At 38.4% G+C, this 11,227-nt stretch overlaps 2 non-coding genes across 2 annotated transcripts; both read right to left on the bottom strand.

The window, feature by feature from the left end:
- Positions 1-4,541: 4,541 nt before the first annotated feature.
- LOC148577633 (small nucleolar RNA R71) lies at positions 4,542-4,648 on the bottom strand. Its single transcript, XR_015902992.1, has one exon. It is a non-coding gene; the product is annotated as a small nucleolar RNA R71 (small nucleolar RNA).
- A 6,095-nt stretch (positions 4,649-10,743) lies between these two features.
- Positions 10,744-10,850, bottom strand: LOC148577632 (small nucleolar RNA R71). Its single transcript, XR_015902861.1, has one exon. It is a non-coding gene; the product is annotated as a small nucleolar RNA R71 (small nucleolar RNA).
- Positions 10,851-11,227: the final 377 nt, after the last annotated feature.

Genomic DNA, 11,227 nt, shown 5'->3' with positions numbered 1-11,227 from the left:
CATGAGTTCTTTTGTGCTTAATTTGAGTGATTTATTCAATCCTTCACCTACTTATTCACATTAATTGCATGGTTTTACTTTCCCTTCCTTATTATGTGATGTAAATGAAAAACATGCTTCCTAAGCTTTAAAATTAATTAATTTAATTACCGTTATTTCCATTCGATGCCGTGATTAGTGTGTTGAGTAGTTTCAGATTTTCTAAGGCAGAATGACTTAAAGGATGGAAAAGGAAACATACTAAAATGGAAGGAGAAAGCAAAACGAAGCTTTTAAGGAAACTGGTATTCACGCGATCACGCGCCTTAAGCAGAACGCACATGACGCGGTCGCATGACTGATGCGACCGCGTGGCAAGGAAAAGCTCCGAATGACGCGATCGCGTGACCCACGCGGACGCGTGACAAAGGCTACGTATCAGAATTTACAGAATATGCCCCCAGCGAATTCTGAAGCCCTTTTTGGCCCAGATCCAAGTACAGACAGCATAGACCAGAGCTTATAAAGTGTGGAAATGCACCTATTCAAAGGGAGCTCGCATATTTTACTTCTCAATGATTTAGATTTAGTTGAGAGGGAGATCTTCTCTCTCTCTCTCTCTCTCTCTCTCTTAGGATTTAGGATTTCTTCTTGTTTTAAGAGTGACTCTCAATCCAGGTTTTATATTTCTTTGTTTTAAACTTCCCTTTCACTTTATTTATTTATTTCAGTATCTGAGTTGGCTATTTATCTTTATAATTGAATTTATGAATATCTCCCATGTTGCAGACTGTTATTTAAATTAATGATATTTGAGGTATTTTCAGTTTATGATTGTTCTCTTTGATTTAAGTTACCATTGCTTCCCATCTAAGGATATTTTTATTATTCCAGCAATTTTACTTTTTCCCCTTTTAGTCCTGGTTAAGAATTCAGTAACTCAACAGTTATTAAACTCAACATAATTGATAATCGTTATCTTGCTAATTGAGCTGAACTTAAGTAATCCCAACCTTTTCTTAGGAAATAAATAGGATTCAAAGGCCAGATTAATTAGTCCCTTGACTTTCCTTTGCCCTAGTAAAGGTTGACCAAGTGGAGTTTAGATTCAACTTTCATTATAGTTGGGAGAGATAACTACGTTGGACCTCTAATTTCTCTTACCTTGCCAAAAGTCTGCTTTACAGTATTTATTTATTTTAACTGCCATTTACTTTACTTGCTTCTCATCTTCTAAACCCCAATTACAACCTTTATAGCCAATAATAAGAACATACTTCCTCGCAGTTCCTTGAGAAGACGACCCGAGGTTTGTTACTTGTGACACCCAAAACGTTTGTACAAAGGGATTTTTGTCGGTTTAGAGACTATATCTACAACGCAACTGTTTCCATGAATCTCTTTACTGGTAAAAATCCTGACGTCAGTGACCCGTGACAATCACCCAATCTTCGTTACTCGCTTAGCCAAGGTCGCGTGCCTGACAACCACAAAGCGATCTACATGATGTTCAATGTAGTCATTGGATGACAGCTGGAGTATATTCTCTTGGGTTTCTAATCTAAGATTAGAACCTTCCTGGTATAGGCTAGAATTATTGGCAGCCATTCCTGGGATCCGGAAAGTCTAAACCTTGTCTGTGGTATTCCGAGTAGGATCTGGGATCCGAAAAGTCTAAACCTTGTCTGTGGTATTCCGAGTAGGATCTAGGAAGGGATGACTGTGACGAGCTTCAAACCTGCGAATGTGGGGCACAAGTGACAATGTGCAAAAGGACAATGGTCCTATTCCAACGCTAGCGGGAACCGACAGATGATTAGCCCTACGGTGACAGCACAGATGGATTTGTTTTCATCCGAGAGGATCATACAGCTTGCCATGGAAGGAGGTAACGCATGGTTGGAAGAAGGCAATAGGAAAACAGAGATTCTGAAGCAACAAAGCATCTCCAGACGCTTATCTGAAATTCCCACCAATGAATTACATAAGTATCTTTATCTTATTTTATATTTTATTTATATTTTAATTATCAAAACTTCATAGCCATTTGAATCTGCCTGACTGAGATTTACAAGGATGACTATAGCTTGCTTCAAGCCGACAATCTCCGTGGGATCGACCCTTACTCACGTAAGGTTTATTACTTGGACGACCCAGTACACTTGCTGGTTAGTTGTGCAGAGTTGTGAAAAAGAGTTGAGACTACGATCGTGCGTACTAAGTTGTTGGCGCAGTTGAGATCACAATTTCGTGCACCAAGTTTTTGGCGCCGTTGCCGGGGATTGTTCGAGTTTGGACAACTGACGATTCATCTTGTTGCTCAGATTAGGTAATTTTATTTTATTTTTAAGCCTTTTATTTTTGAAAAAATAAAACAAAAAAAATAAATTATTCTATGTTCTTCAAAATTTTTAAGAATGAATTCTAGAGTTTCAGATGATGCTTTTATCATCATATGAGCTAGTTGATTCCCATCAATTTGGCTGTTGTATGTAATGTCCTGCTGAAACTTGGCTATCTATGTCTAATCTTTTTAGACTGAAGCTTTAGACTAACATTACATGATTCCTGGAATTCTTATTAAAAATTTTGAAATCCTTGTTTTTCTTTTTCCAATTAATTTTTGAAAAATTACAAAAAAAATTTTAATAAAATCATAAAAACCAAAAATTTTGTGTTTCTTGTTTGAGTCTAGTGTCAGATTTTAAGTTTGGTGTCAATTGCATCCTTTTTATTTTTCTTTAAATTTTCAAAAATTCATCATTGTGTTCTTCATGATCTTCAAGTTGTTCTTGATGATTTTCATTATTTGATCTTTGCATTTTCTTGTTTGGTGTCTTTTCTTGTTTTTCATATGCATTCTTGAATTATTAGTGTCTAGAGAATAAAAATTTTTAAGTTTGGTGTCTTGCATGTTTTTCTTTTCTCAAAAGTTTTCAAATATATTCTTGATGTTCATCATGATCTTCAAAGTGTTCTTGGTGTTCATCTTGACATTCAAAGTGTTCTTGCATGCATTATTAGTTTTGATCTTAATTTCTTGTGTTTTGCATCATTTTTTTTGTTTTTCTCTCTCATCATAAAAATTCAAAAATAAAAAAAAATATTTCCCTTATTTCACTCATAAATTTCAAAAATTTGAATTGATTTCATAAAATTTTAAAATTTGGTTGTTTCTTGTTAATCAAGTCAAAGTTCAAATTAAAAATTCTATCTTTTTCAATCTTTTTCAAAAATCAAATCTTTTTCATTTTTTTTAATATTTTCGAAAATTCTAAAAATTTTATTTTCAAAATATTTTTCTTATTCTTATTTCATATTTTCGAAATTAATGCTAACATTTAATGTTTAGATTCAAAAATTTTCAAGTTGTTACTTGCCTATTAAGAAAGGATCAATCTTTAAATTCTAAAATCATATCTTTTAGTTTCTTGTTAGTCAAGTAATCAACTTTAATTTTCAAAATCAAATCTTTTTAATTTCCAATTCAAATCTTTTTCAAAATGATTTTCAATCATATCTTTTTCTATTTCAATCATATCTTTTTCAAAAATTAATTTCAAAATCTTTTCTAACTTCTTATCTTTTTAAAATTGATTTTCAAATATTTTTCAATTAACTACTTGACTTTTATTTTGATTTTAAAAGTTTTCTATTTCAATCATATCTTTTCTCTAAAATTTTAAAACTAAATAAATTAATTACTATTTCTTATCTTTTTTTCAAATTTTATTTTATTTTTCTTTTTAATTTTCGAATACTAACCAATAATTAAATAAAAATAAAAATATTTTCATTTTATTTTAATTTAAATTCGAATTCTCTCTCTCTCATCACTTTCTATTTATTTATTTATTTACTAACACTTCTCTTTTTCTTAAAAATTCGAACCATCTCTCCCTCTCTGTGTTCGAATTTCTCTCTTCTTATTCTTCTATTATTCTCTTCTTCTGCTCACATAAAAGAATCTCTATACTGTGACATAGAGGATTCCTATTCTTCTCTGTTCTCTTCTTTTTCATATGAACAGGAGCAAGGATAAGAACATTCTTGTTGAAGCTGATCCGGAACCTGAAAGGACTCTAAAGAGGAAGCTAAGAGAAGCTAAATCACAACACTCTAGAGAGGACCTGACAGAATTTTTCAAAAAAGAAGAAGAGATGGCCGAACCCAATAACAATGGTGGAGATGCAAGGAAGATGCTTGGTGACTTTATTGCACCCTCTTCTGACTTCTGTGGAAGGAGCATCTGAATTCCTGTAATTGGAGCAAACAATTTTGAGCTTAAGCCTCAATTAGTTTCTCTAATGCAGCAGAATTACAAGTATCATGGACTTCCATTGGAAGATCTTCATCAGTTTTTAGCTGAATTCTTGCAAATCTGTGACACTGTTAAGACCCAGGGGGTTAATCCTGAGGTCTACAGACTTATGCTCTTCCCTTTTGCTATTAGAGACAGAGCTAGGACATGGTTGGACTCATAACCTAAAGAAATCTTGAACTCTTGAGAAAAGCTGGTCAACGCTTTCTTGGAAAAGTTCTTTCCACCTCAAAAGTTGAGCAAGCTTAGAGTGGAAGTCCAAACCTTCAAACAGAAGGAAGGTGAATCCCTCTATGAAGCTTGGGAAAGATATAAGCAATTGATCAGAAGGTGTCCTTCTCACATATTTTCAGAATGGAGCATCAGATGTCTGTCTGAACTGTCCAAGATGTCATTGGACCACTCTGCTGGAGGATCTCTTCATCAGAAGAAGACGCCTGCAGAAGCCCAGGAACTCATTGAAATGGTTACAAATAAACATTTCATGTACACTTCTAAAGAAATCCTATGAATAATTGGACAACTCAGAAGAAAGGAGTTCTTGAGATTGATACTCTAAATGCCATATTGGCTCAGAACAAAATATTGACTCAGCAAGTCAATATGATTTCTCAGAGTTTGTCTGGAATGGAAGCTGCAACAGACAGTACTAAGGAAGCTTCCTCTGAAGAAGAAGCCTATGACCCTGAGAATCCTGGAGTGGAAGAAGTGAATTACATGGGAGAATCCTATGGAAACACCTATAATCCTTCATGGAGGAATCATCCTAATCTCTCATGGAAGGATCAAGAGAAGCCTAATCAAGGCTTCAATAATAATAATGGTGGGAGAGCACGGTTCGGCAATAACAAACTTTTTCCATCATCTTCTCAGCAACAGACAGAGAATTCTAAGCAGAGCCACTCTGACTTAGCAACTGTAGTCTCTGATCTATCTAAGACCACTCTCAGTTTCATGACTGAAGCAAGGTCCTCTATTAGAAATTTGGAGGCACAAGTGGGTCAGCTGAGTAAGAAAGTTACTGAACTCCCTCCTAGTACTCTCCCAAGTAATACAGAAGAGAATCCAAAAAGAGAGTGCAAGGCCATAAATATAACCAACATGGCCGAATGCATGGAGGAGGGAAAGGTAGTGATTTCCAGTGAGGAAGACCTCAATGGACGTCCACTGGTCTCCAAGGAGTTCCCTAATGAGGAACCAAAGGAATCTGAGGCTCATATAGAGACCATAGAGATTCTATTGAACTTACTGTTGCCATTCATGAGCTCTGATGAGTATTCTTCCTCTAAAGAGGATGAAGATATTATTGAAGAGCAAGTTGCTCAATATCTAGGAGCAATCATGAAGCTGAATGCCAAACTATTTGGTAATGAGACTTGGGGGGATGAACTTCCATTGCTCATCAATGTACTAAATGATCTGGTTTAACTGAAATTACCTCAGAAGAAACACGATCCTGGAAAGTTCTAAATACCTTGTACCATAGGCACCATAACCTTTGAGAAGGCTCTGTGTGACCTTGGGTCAAGTATAAACCTCATGCCTCTCTCTGTAACGGAGAAACTAGGGATCTTTGAGGTGTAAGTTGCAAGAATCTCACTAGAGATGGTAGACAATTCAAGGAAACAGGCTTATGAACTTTTAGAGGATGTCTTAGTAAAGGTTGAAGGCTATTACATCCCTGCTGACTTCATAATCCTAGACACTGGGAAGGATGAAGATGATTCCATCATCCTTAGAAGACCCTTCCTAGCCACAGCAAGAGCTGTGATTGATGTGGATAGAGGAAAGTAAGTCCTTCAATTGAATTAGGACTACCATGTGTTTAAGGCTCAAGGATCTTCTTCTGTAACCATGGAGAGAAAGCATGAAAAGCTTCTCTCAATGCAGAGTCAAACAGAGCTCTCACACTCAACTTCTAAGTTTGGTGTTGGGAGGCCAACACTAAGCTCTAAGTTTCTGTGAAGCTCTCTAAGAGCTTCACTGTCAAGCTATTGACATTAAAGAAACGCTTGTTGGGAGGCAACCCAATGTTATTTAATTATATTTATTTATTTTTCATTGTTATTTTATATTTTCTTTAGGTTGATGATCATGTGAAGTCACAAAAACAAATGAAAAATCAAAAATAGAATGAAAAACAGCATTAAAAATAGCACACCCTGGAGGACAGGCTTACTGGCGTTTAAACGCCAGTAAGGATAGCAGAATGGGAGTTTAACGCCCAGCCTGGCAGCATTCTAGGCGTTAAACGCCAGAATGGGCAGCACTTTGGGCGTTTAACACCAAAAAGGGCTGTCTGGCACAGGCTGGCATTAAACGCCAGAAATGGGCATCTGGCTGGTGTTTAACGCCAGAAATGGGCAGCAGACAGGCGTTTAACGCCAGGAAAGGTAGCAGAGCTGGCGTTAAACGCCAGAATTGGCACAGAATGGGCGTTTGGATGCCAGAATGGTATAGGGACTCAAACTCCTTGACACCTCAGGATCTGTGGACCCCACAGGATCCCGACCTACCCTACCTCTTCTTCTCTTCTCTTCACACCTTTCCATAACACTCTTCCCCAAACACCATTGACCAATCCCATCAAAACCTCTTCCCCAAATACCCTTCACCTATCAAATCCTACCCTCTTCCCCACAACCTCTTCACCACTCACATCCATCCATCATTAAACCCCACCTACCTCACCATTCAAATTCAAACCATTTTCCTCCCAAACCCACCCATACATGGCCGAAAACTCCCTCTCTCTTATCCTATAAATACCTCTCCTCACCACCTTCATTTTCACACAACATACACACTTCTCTCCACCTTGGCCGAACCTACACCAACCCTCCATCTCCTCTATTTCTTCTTCTTCTACTCTTTTATTTCTTCTTTTGCTCAAGGACGAGCAACCATTCTAAGTTTGGTGTGAGAAAAGCTAAAGCTTTTTGTTTTCCATAACCACTAATGGTACCTAAGGCCGGAGAAACCTCTAAAAAAGGAAAGGGAAGGCAATTGATTTAACCTCCGTGTCATGGGAGATGGAGAGATTCATCTCAAAGGTCCATCAAGACCACTTCTATGAAGTTGCAGCCAAGAAAAAGGTGATCCCCGAGGTCCCCTTTAAGCTCAAAAAGAGTGAGTATCTGGAGATCCGACATAAAGTTCGAAGAAGAGGTTGGGAAATTCTCACCAACCCCATTCAACAAGTCGGGATCTTAATGGTTCAAGAGTTTTATACCAATGCATGGATCACTAAGAACCATGATCAAAGTGTAAACCCGAACCCAAAGAATTGGCTCACAATGGTTCGGGGGAACTACTTGGATTTTAGTCTGGAAAATGTGAGGTTAGCATTCAACTTGCCAATGATGCAAGGAGATCCTCACCCTTTCACTAGAAGGGTCAATTTTGATTAAAGGTTGGACCAAGTCCTCTTGGACATTTGTGTGGAAGGCGCTCAATGGAAGAGAGACACAAGAGGCAAGCCGGTTCAACTAAGAAGGCTTGACCTCAAACTTGTGGCTAGGGGATGGTTGGAGTTCATCCAACACTCAATCATTCCTACTAGCAACCGGTCTAAAGTTACTATAGATCGGGCTATCATGATCCATAGTATCATGAATGGAGAGGAAATAGAAGTTCATGAGATCATATCCTTAGAACTCTACAAGGTGGCGGACAAGTCCTCTACTTTGGCAAGGTTAGCCTTCCCTCATCTCATTTGTCACCTCTGCAATTCAGTTGGAATTTTCATAGAGAAAGACACCCTCATTGAAGAGAACAAGCCCATCACTAAAAAAAGGATGGAACAAACAAGAGAGCCCACTCATGGACCTCAACAAGAGCATGAGGAAGTTCCTCATCATAAAATCCCTGAGATGCCTCAAGGGATGCACTTTCCTCCATAAAATTATTGGGAGCAAATTAACACCTCCGTAGGAGAATTGAGTTCCAACATGGGACAACTAAGGATGGAGTACCAAGAGCATTCCATCCTCCTCCATGAAATTAGAGAAGACCAAAGAGCCATGAGGGAGGAGCAACAAAGGCAAGGAAGAGACATAGAGGAGCTAAAGCACTCCATAAGATCTTCAAGAGGAAGAACAAGCCGCCATCACTAAGGTGGACCCATTCTTTAACTTCCTTGTTTTTATTTTTCTGTTTTTTGAATTATATGCTTTATGTTTTGTCTATGTGTGTGTCTGATGAGCGGATAATTTATACGCTTTTTGGCATTGTTTTTAAGTAGTTTTCAGCATGTTTTAATTACTTTTTATTATATTTTTATTAGTTTTTATTCAAAATTCACATTTCTGGACTTTACTATGAGTTTGTGTGTTTTTCTGTGATTTCAGGTATTTTCTGGCTGAAATTGAGGGACCTGAGCAAAAGTCTGATTCAGAGGCTGAAAAAAGAACTACAGATGCTGTTGGATTCTGACCTCTCTGCACTCGAAATAGATTTTCTGGAGCTACAGAAGACCAATTGGTGCGCTCTCAATTGCGTTGGAAAGTAGACATCCAGGAATTTCCAGTAATATATAATAGTCCATACTTTGCCCAAGTTTTGACGACGCAAATTGGCGTTTAACGCCAATTTTTTACCCTATTATGGCGTTAAACGCCAGAAACAGGTTGCAAACCAGAGTTAAACGCCAGAAACAGGCTACAACCTGGCATTTAACTCCAAGAGAAGCCTCTACACGTGTAAAGCTCAATGATCAGCCCAAGCACACACCAAGTGGGCCCTAAAAGTGGATTTCTGCACTATCTGCACTTAGTTACTTATTTTTTGTAACCCTAGCTACTAGTTTAGTATAAAAACAACTTTTAGAGACTTACTATGTACCTCATGACATTTTACACATTTCATATTGTATTTCTGACGGCATGAACCTCTAAACCCCATGGTTGGGGGTGAGGAGCTCTGCTGTGTCTCGATGAATTAATGCAATTACTTCTGTTTTCTATACAATCACGCTTGTTTCTGTTCTAAGATACTCGCTTGTACTTAACTGTGATGAATGTGATGATCCGTGACACTTATCACCATTCTCAACCTATGAACGCGTGCCTGACAACCACTTCCGTTCTACCTTAGATTGAGTGTGTATCTCTTAGCCTCTTGGTTCATGATCAGAGTCTTCGTGGTATAGGCTAGGATTATTGGCGGCCATTCCTGAGATCCAGAAAGTCTAAACCTTGTCTGTGGTATTCCGAGTAGGATCTGGGATGGGATGACTGTGACGAGCTTCAAACTCACGAGTGCTGGGCGTAGTGATGATGCCAGGGCATTTTGGCCAGTTTCACTGACCTTTTCTTTACAGTTTTAGGGTAGTTTCATGCATTTTCTTAGTTAATAAGCAAGTTTTGGGTAGATAATCACTTACATCTTGATTCAAGCAAACATTGTGAATTTTATATGATTTTATGAGAATTATGCATGAATTGAATGATAAAATGGATGATGCATGATCTCATGAGTTAGAACCTAGCTTTGATGCACTTTACTTGTTTGATTTCAGGACAAAGGAAGCAAGGAAGATGCCACGTTAATAGCCACGTTAGTCTAACTAACGTGACCATTAACGTGGAATAGGAGCTAGCTTGCAACGTTAATGAGAAAAGTAATCGTCAATAAGGCTTTCGAAAGCCATCATAGCCCACGTTAGTTGCCACGTTAACTACATTAACGTGGAAGCTAACATGGAGGAAAAGTAAAGCTCCAACGTTAGTGGTAAAAGTGAATACCACTAATGTTGGAAAAAGGGGCACACTTAGCCACGTTAAGAGTCACGTTAATTACATTAACGTGAACTCTAACGTGGACGGAACAAAGAAGTGCCAACGTTAGTGACACTCACCTTTGTCACTAACGTTAGACCACGCCACTATTAGCCACGTTAGTTGCCACGTTAATTACATTAACGTGAAAGCTAACGTGGAGGAAAGAAATGATTAGCCAACGTTAGTGACACTCACCTTTGTCACTAACATTGGAGATGGCAATCACCACCAGGTTAGTGGCCATGTTAATACAATTAACATGAGGTACTAACGTGAGAAAGGGCATTTGGAGCATTAGTGAGAAAGGTAAGTGTCACTAACGCTCTCGAAGTTGAGGCATGCCTACGTTAAGGGTCACGTTAGCTACACTAACGTGGACTCTAACGTAGGGAGGAAGGACAACAAGCAAACGTTATTGGAAAAGGTGAATGCCAATAACGTTTGCGAAGGACCAAGAGGCAACGTTAGTTGTCACGTTAGTGCCACTAACGTTGAAATTAACGTGGACCATCTTGGGTTAGGAACGTTAGTGAAAAAATGTGATTGTCACTAACATGGCTAGAATCTAAATGGCTAGAATCTTTCCCGAAGGAGAGTTTAATAACCTGGGAAGATGTGGTGAACAAATTCTTGGCGAGATTCTATCCTCCTCAAAGAATCAACAGGTTGAGAGCTGAGGTACAAACCTTCAGGCAACAAGATGGTGAAACTCTATATGAAGCATGGGAGAGGTTTAAGGACTTGACAAGAAGGTGCCCGCCAGATATGTTCAATGAATGGGTGCAGTTACACATTTTCTATGAAGGTCTTTCTTACGAATCAAAGAAGGCAGTAGACCCCTCATCTGGGGGATCTCTGAACAAGAAGAAGACCATTGAAGAGGCTATAGATATCATTGAGACTGTAGCAGAGAATGACTACTTCTATGCCTCTGAAAGAGGCGACACTAGAGGAGTAATGGAGCTAAACAATGTGGATGCACTGCTAGCCCAAAACAAGATGATCACCAAGCAGCTGGCTGACCTTACCAAGAAGATGGAGAGGAACCAAGTAGCAGCAATCACCACCTCATCAGCAGGTCAAGAAGGAGTGAATGAAGAAGCAGAGGGTGATCAGGAACAAGCCAACTACATTGGAAATTCACCGA

This window comes from Arachis ipaensis, chromosome B1 (genome assembly GCF_059453495.1).
Source record: "Arachis ipaensis isolate K30076 ecotype BB chromosome B1, ASM5945349v1, whole genome shotgun sequence".
In the NCBI taxonomy this organism is placed as follows: Eukaryota; Viridiplantae; Streptophyta; class Magnoliopsida; order Fabales; family Fabaceae; genus Arachis; species Arachis ipaensis.
The sequence above is the reverse complement of the archived record's forward strand: the minus strand, read 5'-3'. Positions and strand labels throughout refer to the sequence as shown.